Source organism: Manis javanica, chromosome 4, assembly GCF_040802235.1.
Source record: "Manis javanica isolate MJ-LG chromosome 4, MJ_LKY, whole genome shotgun sequence".
Taxonomy (NCBI): Eukaryota; Metazoa; Chordata; class Mammalia; order Pholidota; family Manidae; genus Manis; species Manis javanica.
In genome coordinates, this window is record NC_133159.1 from 162,858,869 (window position 1) to 162,882,821 (window position 23,953).

The 23,953-nt window shown below is 50.5% G+C and overlaps 1 long non-coding RNA gene across 2 annotated transcripts; it reads left to right on the top strand.

Annotated features, from left to right (window-relative positions):
- The first annotated feature begins 7,599 nt into the window (after nucleotides 1-7,599).
- LOC140849163 (uncharacterized) lies at nucleotides 7,600-22,314 on the top strand. Of its 2 annotated transcripts, none has more exons than XR_012130794.1 (3): nucleotides 7,600-7,755; nucleotides 16,800-17,221; nucleotides 21,292-22,314. It is a non-coding gene; the product is annotated as an uncharacterized lncRNA (long non-coding RNA). The 2 variants fall into 2 exon arrangements; XR_012130795.1 differs by lacking the exon at nucleotides 21,292-22,314 and having other exon boundaries at nucleotides 16,800-16,863; nucleotides 17,055-20,758.
- Nucleotides 22,315-23,953: the final 1,639 nt, after the last annotated feature.

The window sequence follows — 23,953 nt, forward strand, 5'->3', positions numbered from 1 at the left end:
TTTCTTTGGCAAATGGTCACATGGTTTTCCTGGCTGGTGCCTATCACAGGAGGACAAGCAGTTATTTCAACTGGTCAGTCAGGCCACTTAATCCCCAGGCCCCACTGGTCTCTCTGGAAGGTTAGTGTGATGTTTTGGAGGATGACATTCCAAGCACGTGGGGCCAGAGCTCCTCTCCCACCAAATATTTCCATGGCCTACAGCAGCAGGATTGGGGCTAGAAAGGGCATGGATCGTATAAGCAATGTTTCTGCTGGCTGGTTCCAAAGACTCCCAGGGTTCCCTGAAGAGGGGCCACCAGGCTTAGCTCTGCAGCCTGGAGGCTGCACACATGCTCTTCATGAAGTAGGCATCCTGTCTTCTGGAATGGTCGGCCAGGGAGCTATAGGCCAGTGGAGGAGGCAGGGTCATAGCCACAAACCAGACTCATATCTCTGCTTTGTCCAGGTCTTAGCTGTTGCATACACTGGCTCCTCTGCATCTCATAATTCTCCCTCGTATAGGTAAAGTAAGAATTCATGTTCTACATTTTGCACATGAGGAAAATGAGGCTCAGATAGATGTGGGCTGCTCAGAATCACACAGCTAAGAAATGACAGAACTAGGAGTTGCCCTCTGGTGTCCCCCAGTTGTCCAGTCCAGAGCAGCTTGATGCAGAGGAAGGTACATGGATTTCGGGGTCAGACAGGTGTGAATTCAAATCTTGGGTCTGCTACTTCCTGGCTGTGTGCCCTGGGACAAGATACCTCACCTCTCTGAGCTTCCATTTCCTCTTCTGGGATGACAGTCATAGATGACACTCACCCACTGATTTTAGCACCTCCCACATATTCCCAAGGAATGCCCACAAAAGCTGAGGCATGTGCTTTTCTCATCATCTCCATTTTTCAGAAAAGGTCTCCAGATCACAGAGAGATTGTGTAACCTGTACAAGGTCACATAGCTGGGAAGTGGAGGACCCAGGATTCAAACCCAGGCGGCTTACATTACAATGCCCACCCCACAGCCATCTGAGAGTTTTAAGTGAACCATTTATGTGAAGCACAGAGTAGGTAATAGATAAACGTGGCTCCCTCCCTAGCCCTAAGTTGATGATCCTGAAGGGAGGCCTTGCATTTGGGAGCACTGAGGAAATTCTACGGAAACAGCCTTGTGAGGTCCCTCGAGGGGTTCTGGCTGCAGAGGCTCTAGAAAGAATCCACAGGAGGCTCGGGAGAAGATCTAGCCTGTCAGCTTCCCTAGGAAAACCTTCCCGGAGGCCTGGCCTGCATGCTGTAACCGGATTCCTGTTCTGGCCTCTGCATCTGGCCCAGGGACCCCATCCCAGGGAGACCCGGCCGCCTGGCCCTTTGCCCCTGGAAGGGGTGGGCTCTGGGTCGAGGTCAGGTAGAGGGGAGTTCAGAAGGGGCAGTGGAGAGGGGCACGGCAGGGGTACTCTGTGCTCTGTGCAGGGTCTTGGCGCCCTGGTGCCCCACAGCTGCCTGCGTCTGTCAGCCACCCCGCCAAGCGCGGCCAGGGGCCTGCTGGCCTCTACATCTTCCTGACAGGCCCTTCTTCGGAGGCCAGGAAAAAACAACAGTCCCTCCCCTCACGGCAACCCATTTGTTAGATGAAGGCCGGGCACCAGCACCTTTAACCTCCCCAAAGTCAGCATTTCCCTGTCAAGGCCCCGCATGCCCTGGGACAGAGATGGATGGAAGTGGCTGTTTGTGGACACAGCCAAGGGAAGCAGCATTTTCAGGAAGGGAGGGGACCCCATTCTGGTTGTGTCTGGGGATGGCAGGGGGCGGATGAGGAAAAGCACGTGTCAGGAGGACAGTGGGTTTGGCCACAACTGAGCCACGCCAAAGAACTTTTGGAATGTCCCCCATTGTGCGTGACAAGAGGCGTGTCCTTGGTGCCACAGACCTGCCTCCGACAGGCCACCCTGCCCACGTGTGCCTGGCATTGCAGGGAGCCTGAGGGAGAGCCTGGGGCCTGGAGGCAGGTGATTCAGGTTCAAGGTGTGGCCTCGCCCTCCATTGGTTATGTGGTCTCAGGCAAGTCGCACCCCTTTTCTGAGCCTCAGTTTTCTCACAGGCAGATGGAGGTGACAGCATCAGCTTCATGTGGTTCTCCTTCCTTACTCTGCTGCCACTGGGTTGGTCATGTCTTGAAGGAGGATGAAGATGGCCCTTCCTAGCCCCTCAATGCCTCATGGAAATGTAACAGAGGGTCAAGATCATGGCCTTGGGGATCAGAAGAGCATGAGTTCAGATCCCAGCTCTGCCACTCACAGGCTGAATGGCTTTGAGAAACTCACTTTATCACCTGAGCCTCAGTTTCCTCATCTGTAAGATGGGGATAAATGTTTCCTTCTTTTCTTATTGGGTTACTGAAAGAAGTGAGTGAGGTGATCTAGGAAACTCTTGCCATAGTCTAGTATATAGTTTCTAGTGGTAGTATCTGGAGAATGATGATGATGAAAATAGCTAAGATTTCCACTGTAAGGACAACTCCCGGAAGGCCCTGTGACATATTTAAATGCTACCCAAGAGGGAGAAGATGAAGTCATTAGCATTCACTCACATAGTAGAACATGAGAATTGGACAAAACACCTTTTCCTGAGCCAGACCTTGAGGGATGGGACAGGAGACAGACAAGCTTTGAATATGGTAGAAATTGCTCTGGGTGAGGTTTTACTTGGGATGTATGTGTTCTTGGCTTCTCAGAAGGCTTTGAGGCAGCAGGGTCATTCCTGCCTTGTAGAATTTTTATGAGGCTCCTATAATAAGATGGGTGGGACAGAGTTGAGTAAATCGCAGAATATGGTCCTCATGACTGTCACAGATGCCCCTGAGAAGCCTGCAAGGGGGGACCAAGACATTCCACCCTAGGGAGCCAGTGATGGGGTCTTTTCCTAAACCCAGAAACACTGCTTTATTAGAGACAGTCTTCTCAGATGAAACATTTCTCTTGTACATATATTTTAAACCTTTGGTGTTGGTTGTCACTTCCAAACCCTGGCTCCTGGAGGTCACATGACCTCGGTTTCCTCGGCTGGAAAGTGGAGGCTTACTGTATGGATTGGACTCAACATGCCCTGTTCAGGGCTTCTATCCCTGAATTAATAGAGATTTTGCAAAGGTGCAGCATGGTGTCCCTGGCAGGGCTTGGGCGGGAGAATTTGTATCACTTAGGAGGCAGCTTTTTTGAATGGGAAATTCAACATAGCAAAAGAGAAACATACAGAGTTTATTATTCTCACCAATAAAATGAGTCTGGAGGTGGCAATTCAGGCTGAAATGGCCACTCCTCAAAGTCACCAGGGACCCAGGCATTGCCTCTATTTCTGCCTTGCTCCTTAAGGGCCTCCTCTTCCAGTTGGCTGTCCATGCTCAAGTGTCATGTTGGCGTACCAAGTCTGGGGAAGGAGGAAGGACAAATGTACTCTCCCCATCCAAGGAGACTTTCTCTAAGTCCTGATCAACACCTGCTCTTTGGCCTCATTGGCCAGTGCTGTTCACTTGGCCACTTGTAGCTGCAAGGGAGGCTGGTCCGGATAACCCTTGTCTCTTCTCCGTCCTCATCGACATTTCCTTTCTCAAGGAAAAACTTTGAGCAGTATAGTTAGATGAAATACAGGGTGTCCAGTTAAGTGTGTTCCATGGAATATTTGGGACATACCTGGGCAAAAAATGACAGCTGACCCTTGAACAACATGGGTTTGGATTGCACCAGTCCACTTACAAACAGATTTTTTTCAATAAATATGTTGGAATGTTTTGGGAGATTTATGACAATCTGAAAAAACATTTTCTTTTCTTGAGCTTTTTTCATTGTAAGAATACAATATATAATACATATCACATACAAAATATGTGTTGATCAACAGATGAAAACTGTTTCTGTCAACAGTAAGACTTCAGGTCAGCAGTAGGCTATTGGTAGTTAAGTTTTGGTGGAGTCAAAAGTTATCTGCAGATTTTTGACTGCATGGAGGGGTCAGTGCCCTTAACCCCTGTGTTGTTCAAGGGTCAGCTGTATGTGTTGTTTATCTGAAATTCAAATCTAACTGGGTGTTCTTTTCTTCCCACCTAAAACTGACAACCCTTATCTAAGGCAAAACTTATCTTCTGGATGGAGAAGCTCTGGCCTTACCTTCCCAGCCAAGATTTTTGCACTTGAATAGAAGGCTCTGGAAAGATACTTTGCAGCAGGCTTTCCAGAGGGAGGTGTGGTAGTTGGGAGGTTTGCCTTTGGCAGGTGGGCTATCTAGTTGCAGGAGGAGCCCAGGGTCCCCCAGGAAGGTCTCCCTGGGAGGCCTTTTGAATGCAGTACAGCAGAAGGGAGGAAGAAGGACATTCAGGTGAAGGGAGTGGGGACAAAGGTGAGCCCTGAGGGCAGGAAGTAGAGAGGGGCTGAGGGAGGCCACCGGTGTAAGCAGGGCGCCAATCTGGGAGACACCCCCACTGCCCACTTCCTGGGGCGCACTTTTCCAGCCTTTGCTTTTGAAGCAGCAGTGCCATTATTTGGGGAGACCAGCTAACCAGATAGGACAGCAAACTGGGAATTTATGTGGTGTGGGAACAGCTCCGGTTTCCCTCACTGTTTATCCAGCAGTATTTTTTAAAACAGAAATCAGCGCGCGGGTAACCACAGCTGTGAGTTACTGGCTCAGGCTTCGTGTGTGTTTGGGGGGTGGGGGGATTCCTCCTCAACAATGCTTTGCTCTGCGTGGTTCTGGAAGTGGCTGGAGGAATGTGTCTCTCTCCAGCCAGGGGCCAGGTGGGAAGTGTGACCCTGGGCAGGTTCCAGTTCACTCTCCTTCTCCTAGGATAAAGGCCAGGGCCCCTGGGGCAGCTCTGGTGGGTCAAGGCCTAAAGCCTTACAGATCCCTCAGTCCAGGGGTCACAAACCACATGACACAAGGCAAGTAAACACAAGTAAGGTAAGCCAGCTGGGAGGGAGACATAGGGGTGCAATGGGAGATACAGGGGCTCCACCAGCTACTTGGAACTGGCCAATTTTGCCTTGCAAGAACATGGGTCTAGTCTAGTTTTACCAGATCTTTATATTTTTTAAAAAGAACCATAATCCAGATTTATAGACAAATCTTTCAATTTTTAAATGTTGGTAATGAATTTACAACACTGTCGGTCAAATAAGAGGCCTGTGGGCATAATTTGGTTCTCAAACTGACAATTTTCAATCTCTGGTCTTTTCCAAGTCTGCCTGCTCCTTGTTTTACAGAATGACAAAGCTGAGGCCCAGAGAGGGCTAGTGACTTGCCCAGGACTGCGCAGGCTGCCACTGGAAAACCATGGGTCCAGGAACGTGGTCCAGTGGTTGCCTAAACTAGCAGTTTGGCTGACTGAGCCCAAGATCTTAGCAAGTGCTCAAGGGCTTGCAGAGTGTCTTTCATTTGCACAGACACACCATCGACAAACACACCCATCATCTACTTGATTCTGGCAGTGACCCTGAGGGAGTAGGGCTGCCATTAATCCCATATTTTACAGGTCAGGAAACCAAGGCTGGAGGAGGCAGGTGACTGGCAAAGTCAGTCTTCAGAAGGGCTGAGCAAGGGCCTTTAATACAGATCCACAATTTTTCTATCCCCAAACTCCATCATCCTTGGGGGATACAGCCTGAGATGGATAATAAACTCCTAAAAGGGAACAGAAAATGGATGGAATACTTGGATAAACTGAATATTCTTTGTACCTTAAACTTAATTGAAAATCCATAGGTTATCAATTTTCTAAGCAAGAGAATAAAATAGAAGGTATTTCACAGAGCAATTATATTAGGCATGGTTTAATCGCTCTTTGATGATTCCAAAGGCATTTCAGGGGAACGTAATGCCTTAGGGCATCATTATGAATACCAATAATTACTGTGTAGGGCTGGAAGACAAGCTCTCATCAATTCTCTCCCGACTGTTAGGGATGTTCTAGGAGATCACAGCACAGTGCGTGGCTCTGCTATGAGCTACTCTCTTGTCTGCAGGGTTCAGGGCAGTGCTGTGGAAAGGGCAGTGTCTGGGATGGATCTTGCCAACCTTCACCTTCTCCTGTAAAATGGGCATAATGACCACTCCTATACTCACGGGGCAAGGCTGCACGTAACAAGGGGCCTTAGTCCTCACAGAGTCAGAGCAGGAAGGAGCTTCAGATCACAGTGTGCACTGGCACCATGGAGGAGTCTAAGGCCCAGAGAGGTTAGGGGCCTTGTCCCAGGTCATAAAGCCAGGGAGAGGGTGCTGGAATCCGGGCTTTCTACTTCCTAGATTTTCTTCCTAGAATACCATACTGTGGCAGGAAAGACATGTGGGAACTGAAAGGTTAACACAGCAGTCACACATACAGAGACACGCAGGATTTTTTGGGCCACAGAGCAAAAAAGGTCTGCTCTCTCCAGCCTTAGGAGAGGGGCCGCCCAAGTCCCAGGAGGAGGCGAACCCGTTGGTTCAGGGTGGGGAGAAACCCGGACAGGGATAGTGAGACACCCCCACGAGGTTTATGGTTTCATGAATGTCAGAGCATTGTAAACTGTGGTAATTTTGAGTGTGCAGCCTCTCAGGGCCTTTCTTTTTTTAATGGAAGAAATAAACAATCTCCCCTAAGAAATGCTTGGCCAAGAGGAAAGGCAGATGCAGGGCTCGCCAAGGAGAGCGGCGGCCAGGAAGGCCTCTGTGGTGGAGAAGTTAAATATCCAGGAAATAGAGAGCAACTGGCCTTTCTTGAGCCCCAGGAGAGGCAGTTCACAAGAGGTACACCACCATGTAAGCACGCAGCACACATGCACAAGTCCTGCCTCCATAGAGACCATACTAGCACACATAACGCCAACTTGAACGCAGAGGCTCAGTGTACCAGCACCACATGCGTGTCCGTGACAGATGCTCTCGGAGATGCTACTGTGTGCACCTACTCACCCTTATGGCGGAGTTGCTGTCATCTGGGCAGAAACACCAAAGCAGAGGCAAGCACACGCCTAAGTGCAGTCACCAACGCTCTATTGAGTACTTCCACACGCACACAGGACTAGACACACTAGGGGCACATCAGGACAGAAGTGCCCCACACTCCTCTCCTACTACACACTCGAATGCTTGCCCCACAGGCACTGGAGGTGCAGTTTTATCAGCCCAAACTCTCAGACAGCTGGACACAGAGATGAACTCTGAAACTCTGATGTACACAGGCTCTGGTCTCTCTCTCTCTGTCTTACACATGCATACGTACACACACCCATGCACATACTGACGCATGTCCTCAATCATGGGTTGGTTTTGAGGGCTTGGTGTGTGCTTACATTTTCAAATGACATAGCATTCATCTCTGTTGGCTTAACCCACCCCACAACTCCCACTGGCACCCAAACTGCTAATGACCCAGTTCTCAGACCGTCAGAGCACCTCACACCCTGGTCAAAATCTCTGGTTATAGTCTCTGGAGGAGCTTTTACCTACGATGAGAAAAAGAGTCAGAAAAACTGGTTCAAGGGTTTAAGGTTGAAATTATTTTAGCACTAGGAATGGGAAGGTGCTCTCTGGGGCGCCACCTGGTGGCTAGAAGACCTGAACTGCGCACACACTGCCAGGAGCCCACCCCTGTTTCTACCTCTTCCGAGTGGGAGGACAGGCTTCTAACCCTAGAATAGTGGGGAGGAGAAGAGATGTCAAGCCCCTATGGCCTCTATGGCCCCACAGCTGCATGCAGACACAGGAAAAGAGCTACTTCCAGGTTACTGAAACCCATCAAGGGCAGGTAAGTGTGGGCAACGTGGGCTCCTTGGGGGGCCCAGCCAGCTCTTGAGGAAGAGGATGACTGAGCCAAGGGAGTGAAGCAGGGGGGTGCAGGATTGCTGTTCAGAGCGGAGAGGTGTCCCTGGAAAGCTGGCTTGGGAAAGTCCAGGGAGGGTGGAGCTGGAGTAGGGGCCTGAAGGTGGGATAGGACACTGAAGGCTCAGAAGAGGGAGGGAAGTGCGTGAGCAGCGGGTGGGGCGGGGTGGGGGCGTCAGGAGGGATGTTAAAGAACAAAGCAAGAATCTGCATGGGGCATTCTGAAGTCAGGACAATGGGGAACAGAAACAACCCAGGAGGGAAGGTTCTGGTGGAAGGCAAGGAGAGAGAATGTTGGGAAGAGTCACTAAGAGCTGGAGTACAGATTGGGGCGTGGCGGGATGGGGTGCCTGTTGCACTAGGGTGCTGGGCTGGGCGAGGCAGGGCCTGGAGGGGGAAGGGGAAGAGGGGAAGGAGGCAGTTAGGGAAGCACAGAAATGCCCTGAGGAGGCTGCTACAGGCAGGAAGGGAAGGGGAGGCCGCAGGGAGGCAACAGGCCCAGAGGATTCTGCAGGGGAGCAATCAGTGTCTTTTAATGCTCCTGGGGAAGCAGCTGTGGGTTCAACAGTTCTCCGGGATTTGCCTCTGGAATGGCTGGAATGCCCCTGGGGCTGGCAGAAGGCTCCCTGAATTACTGCCGCAGGCCCCTTAGGTCTAGGGGGGTCTCATAAATTCAGGGATTGCGGGTCACCTCTATTTGGACTGGAGAAGTCTAGCTGTCCCTGAATATTTTCACTGAACAGGTTATTGAACTTGCAGAGCAATCAATCCCAGGCAGAAATGCGGAGCCAGAGGTCAGAGTGGACCTCTGCACCTTGTCTCCCCCCCAGGATGGGAGGACCAGCCTGGGCCACTCTGAAAGGAGCAGCTGGTGCCCTCTGGCCTCTAGCATGTCTTGCTTTTCTTTCTTCACCGTCTCCCTCTCTCCTTTCATTCTTGACTTGGGAATCAGAAAGAAGGTTCAAGGCCTGGCTTTGCCGCTCTCTGGTTGCATGACCTGGGTCAAGCCCTGTGACATCTCAGAGGCTCCTACCACTTGTGAGCCTCCATGGCTGGGGCTGGAGGAGATGAAGCCAAACGGGCGGCGCACATCCAAGACAGGAGGCTGACACGGTTGGTGCTGGTGTCTTACTCTGTTGTTAAAACCCTTTTCTCCTGGAAGGGACCCCACCCCTTGCGCCTCTGTGCTCACTCCCGCCTCAGAGAGGTCAGGCTGTGGTGAACAATCAAGGGAAAAGGGCATTATCGTCATGCTGCTGCTGTGTCCCTGGACTGGGCAATTCCTACTGAGGCCCAGGACAGTCCATGCAGAGGCCGCCCCAGGGTCTGGTGGGGCGCACCTGGGGTGACCATGGATTTGAATCTTTCCTCTGCCCAAGGAGGGCATTGTGGTGACTACTCCTGGGTCCCTGGCCACAGCAAAGTTCCTCCATCTCCCCACTGCTGTCCATGGGGGTGGCCCTTCTAGGCCTGGGTCATCTGTCCTTGGGCTGGAGAAGAGTTTGCACTGTGAATCCCTTTGCACTGTGAATCCCTCCTCCACCAGGGGAGGCTGGTAAAAGGCACTGCCCCTGGGGCCCTCCTTCCATGTCCCAAGCATCCCTATTTCCTCCAGAGGAGCCTGGGGCTGTGGGACCTCACCCTCCAGCCCTATTTCTTCCTTCTTAGAACAAAGCCCTGCTTCTGGTAATTAGGTTTGATGGCATTGGCAGTGGGGACACAACATCCAGGCTTAGGAGACTTGTGATATTTCCCCTTTGAGAAGAAAACCTGGGATAAAAGACCAGCAGGGTAGGAGAGCTGAAAGGGAACCCCACCTCTGCTCACCACCCACCCCAATCCCCAACTCCCACAGACTCTAGATTTGATATTTTTATCTATCAAAGAAGTTGCATATTCTTGCATTTAATTTCTCCCACATTGATCATCAGCGACATTTCTTATTCAGATCAGAGACCACCAGTGTCTGCAGGGTGGTCAAACCTTGGCACCTGGTTACTCTGGGCAGCCTTCTAGAGGGTAGATGTGCCCCTTCAGTTGGGAGGACGACCTCCCCTCGCCTCTGCACACACTGCCTTTAGGGGCTCAGGGACCTGGGGCGTGCTAACCCTGAAATTTCACTGACCGAGAAACAGGCAGCGAGAAATCCTCAGCCTTTCCATCACCGAAGGGGACCAGAACCTAGGAGGCAGGTACTGGGAAGGCACCTCCCTGTTTCCGTAGCCCGTGGCGTGCCGGCAGCGCGGTCCAGGGCACTCCCGGCTTTTGGGTACAAGAGAAATGCCCCGAAAGTGTTTGATCCCTATCTGCCCACAGACTTTGGCTCCAGGACAGCCTCAGAAAGAGGAATCGCAGGTCCCAGGGGTCTCGGTTCTGGGTGCTTAAAAGCCCAGGCAAGGCCGCCTTCAGGGCGAACCTTCAACCTCCGAGCCTACAGACTCTGATCGCCCTCTGCTGGCAGAGCCCAAAACTACAGCCCTACGGTGCCCTGGTCCTGTGCAAACACCCCAGAAAAAAGTGGGAAGGGCCCACCAGTCCCAGGGCAGTGGGGACTCACCTAGACTCATAGTCCTGCCTTACTACTTTTTAGCTACATGGCTTTGGGCAGGCTAATTAACCTCTCAGAGCCCTACCTGTGAAGTGGGACTAATAGTGCATGCCTTCCGGGTTGGTGTGAGGATTACATAGGAGAACATATGGGAAGAGCCCGGCATTATAGTAGGTGTTTTTAATGGTAGCTATTATTAATAATGCCCATCTCACATGTCAGCTGTGAAAGAGATGAGGTCTGAAAAAGCTCCTTATAAAAGTAAAATGATAATAAAATGTTGAAGCAAGGCAGCTAGTGTATTACTAATGCTTCAAGGGGGTGGGCTCTCTGGGGGCTGTCAAGAGCCATCGTCTGTTTTATTATGGGCACTGGTCTGTTTTTGTTTTCTTCCTTTATGCTTATTTTGGGGGTTGAGAGTGAGGCGAGGGTATGACTCTGACAGGGTAGCATACAAATGCCCCTCACCTCCCAGGTTTTGAAGACCAGCCCTCCCAGCCTTTAGAGAAGGGCAACTGTCTGCCACTAATGATACAAAGTAAGAGAAAAGTGAAGGAGGTTTTCTGTGACGGGTCAAGAGGTTGGAGGGTGGGAACCCAGGGGAGAATGAAGGGAGGAGGAGTAAGCAAGGGGGTGCTGGTGGGGTCCTGGATTAGGGGAAGATCTGGGGAAGTTCATAAGGCCCCTCCTGAGTCAGGAAGAGCCGGCAAGTGGATGGTGAGAAGGACCAGCGAGGACACTGTTTGCCAGAGTCATCACAGCCAATGCCCACGGCTGAGACTGTCCTAGAGTCTGCCATTGGGTCACCCAGTCTGCACCCAGGACGGGAAGTTTGCTCTATCTCCATCCACTACCTGGAGTCCTAGAGCCCTGAAGCAAGACCCCTGGACACTTAGGCAGGTGTGGAGAGGAATTCCCACATTTGTACTTGGGAGGAGGGCTCAGGGGAAGACAGGGGACCCCCTTACACTCGGGCCTTCTGGAGGGTCTTACTCAAGGACTGAGTCCCTGGGAGGAGGGGGTCATGCCTTCATCTGAACTGCTCAGCAAGCAGTGCCACCTGAGAGGTCCTGGAAGGTGAGGAGGGCAGCTAGGTGAGGCAGAGAGAGTGTGGAGATGGGAGAGGCGGGGAGAAAGACAGGGGGAGAGGAAGGGTATTTGTGTTAATCTTCAGAGAAAGTGAGGGGAGGCCAGGCCAATGGGCTGCTCCTTGACAGTTTGCCTAGCTCTGTCTGGGTGGGCAGACAGCCCCAGGTTGGGCCACAGCAGAGTGGCCTTCCTGCGCCTCCTCTGCATTTCTCAGCATCGCTGGCCCAGAGACACTTCCCTTCAGAGCAGAAAATGGCTGGTGGATGGTGAAAGACACTATGGAGGGAAACAAGCACATGCCTGCTGCCCTGAGTATTAATATGATTTAGGAGATACAGAGGTCACCCTCTCATGACTGAAAGCCATCCCAGAATGAAGGTTTGCAGCTATTTCTAGGGAAAACTGTATGATGAGATGAAATAGCTCAACTTCTGACCGTTAAGTCATGAAGGCCATGGCCATCATAAATCTCAATCTCTGCAGCCCTCTCTGTCCTGCATGGAAGTGCAGCCCAGCCAGTGCCAGCTGCCTTGCTGGGACCCTCATCCATCCTGGCAGTGTCTCTGAGGACTGGGCAGGCTTCAGTGTCAAGGACTGGGAGGGCACTTGAAAGCCGCCCTGCACATTAGTTATTTTTCCTGGATGGTCTCTACCAGCTCAAATCCTCCACGGCTCACATCAGACAAGCTGGCCCTGCCACTTACATATCTGATCACTTTGGGCAGGTAAATTTATGTTCCTCAATCTTAATTTTATCATATTTAAAGTATGAACAATAATAGCTCCCTGGCAAGCTTTTTTGTAGGGATGAATAATAATCATAGATGGCATCCTGGTACAGCACATGCCTTGTGTCCTTTTCTTATAAACTCTGGCTCAAGCTCTGTCCCCTCTTCCTGGGGTGCCCTCTCCTATTTTCTCCCTGGCCAATCCTACCCATCCTCAAGGGCCTCTTTCCTAGGGGTTCTTCTTGACTCATTCAAGCAAAGCTGATCCCCAGCTTCCTGCTGTAACTGCACTTAGGACCTTTGGCACGGTGGCTTCCAGATTTAGAAGGAAAGTGACTCTGAAGAGTGGAAATGGCAGGGTTTGCTTTGTGTTTGAAAGGAAAGGGAGATGTTATAGAAGGTAGTGGGTAAGGAAAATTTCAGACTGAGTGATTTTGGATTAGAGGAGATAGGATTATTGGAGCTGGGGACATAGCTGCTCTCCCTGGCTAGCTGATGGAAGAAGATCCTGCTGGCTTCCTTCTGGACACTAGGCATGCAATTCCACTGGATTCCACCAGGGGTCAGTGGTGTAGGGCAGCTGTGCTGGAGACAGAGCCCACGAGACAGCAGCACTGCTTTTTTAAAAATTCAGCACTCATCCAATCCCATATTAATGAGATTAGACCTGCAGTTCTTGCTTCTTTTGCTCTGCCACACTTTGTGATGATATTCACTGGTAACCTGTGTCCCCAAGAATCTACCTTGGGGACTGTGCAGGACTCTGGTACTGGCTGTTCCTGCAGCCCTTTCACCTGCAGTCAGGAAAGTCAATCATAATGCAAAATTAGGGCAGATTTTAAAAAAAAATTTTTTATTTTGGTATCATTAATCTACAATTACATGAAGAACATTATGTTTACTAGGCTCCTCCCTTTACCAAGTCCCCCCCACCCCACATACCCCTTCACAGTCACTGTCCATCACTGTAGTAAGATGCTGTAAAATCACTACTTGTCTGCTCTGTGTTGCACAGCCCTCCCCGTGTAGGGCAGATTTTTTTTTAAAAGTTCAAGAATTCTCAGACTTCAATACCTTAAAACTAGTAATATGATCCTTATGAAATACTTCAAGATGGTATGTGGTCACCTTATAGTTGGTGAGTTAGAAATGCTAAGAAGGTTGCCCTTCTGGGACAAGAAATTGCAGGGGCTGTCATTGTTGGGCTCTTCCTGGCTATCTTTTCTTAGACGTGGTAGAACAGAGTGATTTAAAGCACAACTCTGGAGCAGACTGCCTGGGACCAAAACATGTTTCTACAACTTATTAGCTCTGAGGCCTTAGGCAAGACTTAACTTCTCTGTGCCTCAGTTTCCTCATTTGTGAACTGAGAATATTAATAGTCCTATCTCATAGGGCTGTTGGTAGGATGAGTTATACATGAGTTAATACATGCCAAGTGCTGAATCAGTGGCTGGCACATGTCAAGGGCTATATGAGCGCTAATTAGCTCATTATCATTAGAAAAGGCTCCAACCTACCTACTTACTGTTCACTTGCACCAGATGCTAGGTTCTTTCAAGATGAGACATGGAAAGTTGGGTGGGAAGGAGTTGGTCAAAACAGACCTCTCATCCAAGCAGAGAGGGCAGGCTTCATGGGTGGGTCACCTGCTCAGGCATACAGGGCCCTGCCTTAGAAAGGCCTCACACTTACTTTAATGCTCTGCTTAGATTCTTAATATATGAAGAATATTCTTAATGTATGAAGAAGGGACTTTTCATTTTGCACTGGGCCTGCAAAGAATGTTGCATTCCCTGCAAGCAGAAGTTCTTCATGCAAAAGGCCCCTTGCTTTACTCTTTGTCTCTTTATGCCAACCCCCTTCTGCCATCACAGACAGGTCCTCACTTGGGAGATTTGCCCAGATGGAGTCTTTTTTCTGCTTCCAACATTGCAATGAAAATGTTCAAGCAACCTGCAATATTGGAAGAATTTTAGAATGAACACCTGTGCACCAGCTACTTAGATTCTACCACGAACAATTCCTGAACTTACTTCATAGTGTATCTATGATGAGGCTCTTGCCACCTTATCTACACTCACCTTGGACTCTGTGCTCAGGTACTGGACTCTTGTCTCTTGCAGATGCTTTAAAGCATCCAGCCCTGCTGTCTGGACCAAGAAAGGCCTCCCGGGCTCCAGGGTCAGATGGTGGCCTATGGAAGGTCCCTGTGGATGAAGGGGCTGCTGGAGGTTCTGAAGAACCTGCTGGGGAAGGCTGGGGCCAAATCCCACCAGCCCTGTGGACTGGGGGTACAGAACAGATTAGGAGGAGTTCTAGAAATACAAGGAAGTTTTCATTCTGGAGTTTGTGAACTGAGATTCCTACTCATGACCATAGACCCTGTTCTTCTGTGGTTTCTCATGCCTCACACCGTCTTCAAGCGCATCTCACAAATGTCGGCAGAATCCCAGCAGTGGGTAGGAAAGAGATTCTTTCCCCCTCTTTGTGTCCAGGGAGACTGAGCCTCAGAGTTTCCTTCAATGACCAGCCCAAAGTCCTAGGACTCTAAGAGGCCGACCTGGCAACTGCGCCCAGGTCCCCAGATCCTAAGACCAGGCTTCTTTCTTTTGATTTCATGGGGGAACAGCAACAGTGTCACATTCTCCTGGGTAATTTCAGAGAGAGAAAAAAAGACAACCCAAACTTTCTCTCTAGGGAAAAAGAGGGGATCTGGGCTGTGACTTACCTCTGAGAGTGTGGCTGTGCCAAGAGTGATCACATTTCAAAGGGTTCAAACTCATTTCTCCACTTCTCCAGTGTGGGCCAGAGCTCCAAAGCCCTTGGGCTGGTCGCTGCCCCTCCCAGCATCCCCGCCCCCTCCCAAGTGCAGCAGGCAGGTGACACCTGTATTATTGCTAAGGGTTAAAAAGCCCCCGAATCAATAAAACCCATTAATGAGTGTTGGTACCTCGAAGGCTACAGATAAACCCCTTCTACTCAGTGAGTTCAATCCCATAAAACAGCTCTCCCCTTTCGATCCTGGCATTCATTTGATAGAAAATGTGGAGAAATTTTTAAAAGGTGACTTACTAATTGCCTGTAAAATAAAAGGCAGATGGAAGCTTTATTACAGTTGAAGGAAGTCGGGAATATTAAGGTAAAATGTCAAATAACAATTGATTTTCCTCACACATAAAGGGGTGATTTATGGCTTCCTAGTTACTACAAATGAGAAATTATTTGAAGTTCTAAAAAGTATGAGGCGAAATAAAGATTAAATAGAAGATGAAATCATAGTGATTTCTCTGGGAGGTGACTTCAGTGCCCCTGGGGACTAGAATTCATGTGGATGGGGGCCCAGGCAGCTGGGGCTTGGCAGGGTGGTTTCAAGATTTAGAGGCAAGGTGTCTCTAAGGCGTGTTTGCTTTGTTGAAGGATCTAGGAAAGAGAGATGGGGTAAGAGATGGTAGCAGTTGGGGGTGATTTCTGTAGGAGGGAGATGGGAATGTAGCTCTCATCCCTGGCTAGCAGATACTGGGGATCCAAGAAAGGAAAGGTTAAGTTGGCTTCCCTGTGACCACGGTGGCCCCATCAAGTTGGGTGGGGCCCTCTTTGCCTGCTGATCCCTGGAGACCAGTGATTGCACATTCCTACAGGCCACAGCACAACCCAAGGCCCTGTGGTGACTTCTCCTGTCTCCACTTCCTGGCTGCCAAATCCTACCCTAGGGCTCATTTTAGCCTGGGGCCCCCCTGGAAGCCCACATGAGACATGGATTCAAGGGCAGGTTGTTTATGTGAAAGGTGCTCACAGTTAACTCTAGTAGGAGACTGGGGAAGTGACACAGGGAAGGGAAGGCAGCTCACAAAGGGTGTGTTAGGCAAGTTACTCCTGTAGTGACTGGTGCTTAATCGCGGGGCATTCCGGGAGTCATGTGAGAGTCACACCTCAGAGTTACCCGCCTGAAGGGGTATAAATAGCCCCGCTCCGTCTGTCCCTGGGTGAGCGAGCCTGCCGAGGGCAGCAGGGACATTCATGCTCTGCTGCCTCCAGGCCCTCGGAAGCCAGTCCTTTGGGCTCCAGGATGATAGGGCCCAGGGGGTATGGGCACGCCCCCACAGCCTCTGCCTCTGCACCTTATGTATTTATGTTAATCCTCATAATTTCTGTCATGTGCCTATCAGAGCATGAAGAGACCTCAGGGATTGCAGAGGTTAAATGATGTCCCCACACTGCAAGGATTCAGCCTAGGGTTGCTGACTCCACAGCCCTCTGGCTCCATGATTTCTGTGTAGTGAGACACATCTGGGGACTGTGTTAAACTCAGGTTACCGGGCCCACCCTCAGAGTCTCTGCTCTGGCATCCAGGAATATGCACTTTAATAAGCCACCAGCCAGGCCAGGCAGGCTACCAGCCAGACTTTGAGAATGACTAGACTATGCTGCAGCCACTGCGGGTCTTCTTTCACAAGTTTCCACCTTCCCTCCTTGTAACTCCGGGGGGTAGGGGCAATCCCGGGACAAAATACCTTTGAAACCGAAATCAGTCAAAGGGAGAGAGAAAGTTTAGGAAACCCATTTATTTCTTGCAAGCAGTCATCCTGTCTCTCTCTTGACCAGGCTGCAGCAGAAGAGAGCTCCACCCAACCTCTCCAGTCCAGATAAGCCCTGGCACCACGACCGGGTAATTACCTATTGATATGTAGATGTCACTTCTCTCCGCCCCTTGAAATACCTGTTGATATACAGATGCGCTAAAGCCAGGCAAGAGATTCTGGAAATACTGCAATTTTACCCACGCTCCTCCACTCCGTTTGTGTCTGTTCCCCGTGTGCTCCCCCTGGGAGCTCTTTGAGCCACTTCTCTGTCCCCAAGGGCCCAGGGATGGGGAGAGGAATCACTGGAGTGGAGCAGGCCCGTGAAGCAGCACCGAGAAAGGGTGCCCTGCTCTCTGGCTCCCGAGACTGTGAGGCGTGGCAAGGTTGGTGGCTGAGGGCAGGAGCGGCTGGAGGTGAAATGCCCTGGACACAGTAGCTGTTGCTGTAAGTCTCTCCAAGGGATGTCAAGTCCTTGAGAGGAGGGTTGGAGGTGGTGACAACCCCTGGTGGGGGTGCCTTCCTCTCCCACGACTGAGGTGGCGGCTCAGGCTGCAGAAAAGCTGCAGAGGAGGGACCAAGAAAAGGGAGAAGCCCACGCAGCCCAGCGCGGAAGGGAGAAGGAGTCCCAGCCAAGAGGGAGCTGGCGGGAGGCAGTGGCCCCGTGGCCTCTGGACAGGAGGAGAGGCCTGTAGCTAGGGAGGATGTGGTGTGACCCTTGGTGTTCCTCTCCAGAAGTCTCTCTGCAGACACTGCCAGGTGCAGTTTCCCATGACAAAGCTTCCCTCTAACGCTGTATTCGTTTCCTCTTGCTGCTGTAACAAATCACCACAAAGTTAAAACGCCACAAGTTCAGAGTCTTGCAGTTCTGGAGGTGAGATGTCCTAAAGGCAGGGTGTCAAGTCAACCTGGCTGTGTTCCTTCTGGGGCCTCCAGGAGAGAATCTATTTGACGCTTTTTCCAGCTTCTGGAAGCCTCCTCAGCCCGTGGCTCGTGGCCCTGCGTCATTCTGGGCTCTGTTTTATCATCATTGCCTCTCCAACTCTCCTGCCTCCCCCTCTGCCTTATAAAGACCCTTTTGATTATACTGGACCATCCAAGATAGTCACCCCATCTAATATCCTTAATTTAATCACACCTGAAAAGTCTCTTCTGCTGTGTAAGGGAACATACTTTAGGGTAAGTAAGGGATTCAGATGTGGACACCCTTTGGGACCTGGGGTTTTTGTCTCACATCAGCCTTAGCCATCTGGACGTACCCTCTCTGGGCCTTGGTTTCCCTACCTGTGTAATGAAGGTGGGTCCCTCCGGCTCCTTCAGCCTGAGATTTTCAGTGGGGGAGCTTCTTGGGGAGGGGAGCCAGTCGTTCCATTTCAGGGCCTGCCAAAGTCCCATGATGATGTATGCTGTATGGGGTGTGTGTGTATGTTTAATTTTCTACATTTGGATGTGGTCCTAATCCAATAAATGCTTAGGAGATTTCTATAGAATAGATTAATTTTTACTAGAAAAAAATATAATTGGTTGATGTTAAGGCTACTGCCCTGACAAATCTGCCTTGGCTATATATCTAAGGAAGTAAAAGACCTGATACACTTGCACATAAATATGCCAGCCTCCCCGCAGGCCCCGGGAAGCACTCGGGGGAGGTTTCCCTCAGTGATTTATTCTTCATTAATAAGCTCTCTGCTATACTAGCATCAAATTTATGACTCTGCTTTTCCAATATTTCTGACATTTCATCTGCAAGGAATTACAAATGAAATCTTGAAACTTTGCCACTTCTCACTGCTGCCTGGGCACGGTGTGGCCAGGCGGAGCTGCTGGGATGGGGAGGTCCTGCAGAGCAGGGCACAGAGATGCATTTCCAGTGGAAAGGAACATTCGGCTTGACTTCGGGTGGCCTTAGGTTTGTGAGCAGGTCAGGAGATGAACAGTTCAGGCTCAAAGGCTGTGGTCCACAACCAGAAAGGCCAGTGACATTTCTCAGGGGCCTGCCATGGTGCCGGACTCAGTGATTCATGCATTCATTCATTTGGTCAATGAATATTTATTGAACTTTTACTATGTGCCAAACACACACATGTGTTTATGTATATGTATATATAACTGGGATACAGCAAAAAACAAAATGAACAAAGGTGATGACCCCTGCCCTCACGTGGATGAGGTTCTAGCGGAGGTGGGGTTGTCAAGCAAGAAAGCACGAACATTGCAAGTAAGGAAAATGCATAGTGTGTTCACCTGCGATGAGAGCTTTGGCCAAAAGAGCAGGGCAAAGGGGCCAGGAGTGGGGTGCAGGTGGGCTGCACTGTTACTTAGGGAAGCATTTCAACGCCTGAGGGCACTGCCACCATCCCTACTCCCCAGGTGAGGAAGCTGGTGCTGGCTGGGCAGGGAGCTACGTACGCAGTGGCGCGAAGGGATGGTTTGCAAAATGCTGTTTCAGTGCTAAGTGTCTGTCCTCCCCCTAGGCTGCCCACCAGAATCGTCTGGGGACCTTAAAAATATTGTGACCTGGGTCCCACCCACAGAGGGTCTGGATGCAGGCTGGGCCTTGGGGTGTTTAAAGCCCCCACCCCGTGATTCTATTGTGCAGCCAGGAGTAAGAACCACTGGCCTCAGAGCCAAACTCAGGTGGCGCTCAGGCGGCAAAGGCATAGAGCTGCCTATGAATTCCAGTGCTGCTTTTCCAGCCTCTGTTTTCTTACCTGCAAGATGAGGTTAAAATGTTTGCCGCTGAGCTGGGAGAGGATGGCATGACAGTGGCACGTGTTGAGTCTCAAGGCCCCTCCCTCTGCCCCACCCCAGCCCGCACCCCCAGTTGGCCCTCCTGTCCCTAGAATGGCTCCCCTGATTTCACTCTCACGTCGCAGACTCTGAGGCCACTTGCTCAGTGACCCAGAATTCACACGTGGCAAATGGAGACACAGGCTCCAGACTTCCGGTGATACCACATTGCCAGCTGACTCCAGAGAAATGGAGATTTTAAGCTCCAGAATCACATAATCACATCTAGTCTTTGACCCTGCAACATTAGAGCACCAAAGAGTCAGCTGTAAACCCCAGTTTTTACCTGTGTGTCCCCGAGTGCCCCTGGGGCATGAGGGAGGATCCAAAGGGGGCACAATATGGGCCTATGTGGGGATTGAATTTGCCCAGGAGACCGAAAGCAGACCTACGGGTCAATTTGTAGTGCTGACAAGTGCCCCTAGAGGTCACAGAAGCTAGCAGTGATTTCTGCCGATGCCCCAGCATGTCAGATGGCAGGAGGGAGGATCCCTGGCAGTCATCCTGATTCTTTTCATGGCCTCACAGTAGGTTCCAGCATGGAAGGACAGTGGCGTTCTCTTATCCACCCACCCCCTCCTTTGACAGATGGGACAAATAGAAATAACTCAGAAAGATTAAGGTGTGGGCAGAAAGGGCAATGGCAGGTGTGGGAGAGGGCAGATAGGAGACAAGGAGAGGCTGTGATTGCCCTGCTAGGCAGTGGATATTCAACCAAGGACAGGGAGGCTTCCTGTAGGAGGAGGGGCTGGTATGGGCTGAATATAAGTGAGGGTAGGCATGGGAGTTTGGAGGGTGTTGTAAAAGGGACCCACAGCTAGCACCTCCCACTCCCCCCACTCCCCAGGGGTGCTCAGGGGCATGCAGGTAAGCACTGGGGATGCTCTACTGCTGAGGTCATAGACTAGATGCAATTCAGGAGCTTGAAATCTCCATTTCTTTTCCCCAGAGGCTGCTGTGAGAGTCTCAGACCCGCAAGACTACCTGCCACATGCGAGTTTAAAGCAGGGCTCTAAGCCTCGTTAGTGCTGACCTTTGGGGCCAAATTGTTCTTTGTCATGGGGGGCTGCCCTGTGTATTGTCAGATGTTCAACAGCATCCCTGGTCCCTGCTCACTAGATGCCTGTAGCAACCCCCTGTTGTGATAATGAGAAAACATCTTCAGACATTGCCAAAGGTCTCCTGGAGGGTGCAAAATTGCCCCCCCCCCCCCCCCGCTGAAAACCACTGCGTTAAAAGGGGGAGAAAAAGACTCCTGTATTCTCTACCCATGGATTAAATTTCATTGACATTGATCTAAGATGACCAGTTCTGTTTCCATAATAACATTTTTTTTTTACCAGCTGCCATCTTATTTCTTAATAAAGCACAAATCAAATTTAGGGTGCAGCTAGATTTCCTTCTGTAAATAATGGCTAGCTGATTTAGTTTTGTCAGGCTGCCTAGAAAGTTGTAGCTCAGAAAGAAGTGAAACACCAGTTGGAGGCACCGCAGCTAAAAAGTTCCTCTGACTGGCACCCCCTCTGTACTTGGGTTTCTCAGCTAGGCTGTTATTAAATCACCCGGACCTAAAAATCAGATTCCCCCTCTCTGTCCGAGATTCTGGTTCTTTAGGTCTGGGGTGAGGCCCAGGAGCCTGTGTGTTTTTCAGGCTCTACAAATAATTTAGATGACTGTTCAACATTATAATATAATAATATTTCCTCCCATTCTTTTGTCTTTCTGAGCTGTGCTGTAAGTAAGCCCGGTCCACTGGTGTGCAGTTCTACAATTAGCCACGAGATGTCGCTTTTTGGCCACAATTCCTGGACCTGCACGGAGGCAGGGGGCTTCTGCAGGGAGACGGGGCTTTCGCGGATGGTGGAAGGCTTCGGCATCCTCCTTCTCAAGGTACAACCTCTCCATGGATGTCAGTTGTCCCTGCTCCCTGCTTGCCCATGCCTCAAATAAAACCTCTCGGTAAACAAGAGCTGGGAACTACCAACTGAGCTATTACTAGTTTCTACCGTGTTTGGAACCACAAAAGCAGAATTATAAGGGCTGAAAGGACCTCAGAACTTCTAGTGCACTGGGCTTCAAACTTTTTAAAAACAGTGTGGTGTTGGACAAATTATCTACCTTCTATGCCTCACTTTCTTCATCTATAAAATGGGATATGAATATATCCTGAGCAAACAGTTGTTAGGAGGACAAAGAGAACAAAATCATGTAAAGCACAAGGTCATGTCTGCCGTAAATGGAAGATTTTGTTATAATTTGTTGATATTTCACATATGGGTAAACTGAGGCTCTTGAAGGGAAGTAACTTGCCCAAGGTCACACAGTGAGATGGTGCTGGATCTGGGGTTCCATCTCAGACCTCCTGATTCCCAGTCTACTATTTTCAAAGCTGTGGTTCTTCCTTTAGGGAAAAACCAGACCCCTAGAAGATAGCACAAAGAGCAATAAAAGATGGCTTTTGAGGCAGTGTGTTCTACCTGAAGTTGGGAAAAGCCCTGATCCTGGCTTGGGGACAGAGTGGTGATTTCCACTTGCACCCTTTCTGGGGCTTGTGGTGAGGATGGGTCTCTATTCCTGGACCATAAGGAAGGAGAACAATGGCTGTGCCACCGAAGGTGCAGTGAGGACCAGCCGAGAACATCAGAGAGGCCCAGCAACTCATGATCAGAGAACCATGGGACCCTTCTCTGGTCCCCAAGGGAGGTGGTCCTTCAAAGAAGGCCAGGGGTCCAAAACTTGGCACCAAACTGGAAGCCAAAGGATGTCAGCCTAAATCTGGTTCTGCTACAATTTGTCAAGTTGTCAAGCTGTTGACCTTTGTCAAGTCACTCCTTCATTTGCAAACTGGTGGAGTTGGATGAGATTTTGGAGGGGGTGTGGGGAGCGTGTGTGGGGGGGTGGTTCCTTCTGATTCTCATCATCCTTACATGCTCACATGTCCTTTCCTATTGAGCTAGCATGGTTCCAGAAAGGGTTAGGCAATGGCAGCCCCCTCCCAGCGGTGGCAGCCTCTCTCCTTTTTCGGGCAGGAAGGTCAGGGGTGAGGTGGCTGCTGTCGGTGGAAATGATAATATTACTTCCTCCACTCGTATTTGTTCCCTCTCCCTGAAGCCTTGCCTGCAGAGCCTTCGTAGAGATGCTGGCGAGGAGCAGGAGAGTGGCTTACCCTCGCTCTGAAACGGATATGCTGGTCACACCCCCTCAAGGCTGGTCTCATTTGCCTTCTTCATTTTTAGACACATTCCAAACTTTTCAGCAAATTACAGTGTTTGCCAACTGGCTGTCTGGGGCCCAGAAGAAACGCTATTTATAGCAGTGCTGGGACACTGCCATCCCAGAGCACTTGTAAGAAATTGGGCTCCAGTGGCCGGGAGTGGCATTCTGTGCCCTGGGGAGAGGCTGGAGCTCCTGGGGCAGGTGGCAAAGCTGGGCAGCCCACAGCAAGGCCGCCTGCACACCCCACACCCGGAACTTGGAGTCTGTGCTCTGTGCCCTGCACACCAGGGAGCTCTGGAGATCCATGAAAGCCTGGGACAGAGCCAAGGTTAAGACTCACCGTGGACCCTCTTGCCCATGCTGACCGCTGCCCTCTTCAGTTCACTCATTCCTCCCCTCACTTATTCCTCAGGGTCCGAGCCCGGCTCTGTCACTACTTGGGAGTATCAAGCACCCTTTGGAATCCCTGATTTTCCCCATCTGTGTAGAGGGGGAGCTGAGTTGCAAGGTTTCTTCTAGCCATATGTGTGAGACCCCCACAGGGCTCTGCTCTCCATTTTAACCTGCTCTCTTGACTTTGAAGACTCGGGGTCTCCCCTCTGTGCACCCCCCCCCACACACACACAATGTTCCACTAAAAACTCAGTTCTTTTGTGTTCTCTCTTCTCTCTTCCCTACTCCTGGAGAACTCTTCCTGCTCCCAGGAAAGGCTGTGATTGGGTCATGGCCCATGCCCAAATTACTGTGGGGTCCCAGTGCTGGCCCCCTCTCCCACCTGGGAAATCAGGCTGCCCTCCTCTGTTGGGAAGGGATATGGGAGACCAACAGCTGAAGACACCTTTTTTTTTAGGGGACTCCTTAAGTGTTCTCAGATTATGCAATTTTTCTTCTTTCTTTTCTATATTTTCTGTATCTCCACAATGAGCATGCATTACTTTTATAATTAAAAAAAGGGACATTGCTATCTAAGAGAACAATCAGACACATGGCAAGACACTCTTAAGTACCAAGCAATCAAGGGGCAGGAGAGGAATTGGTCATTGAGGCCATGCCTTGAGGGAGGGGCAGGAGGGAGAAGAACAAGGAGGGTGGTAGAGGCACCCTAAGGGGCTCAAGGGACTGTAGGTTTTTTAAGAAAAGGGGTCTGTCAGTGCCCTTCTGCTCCTCAGAACG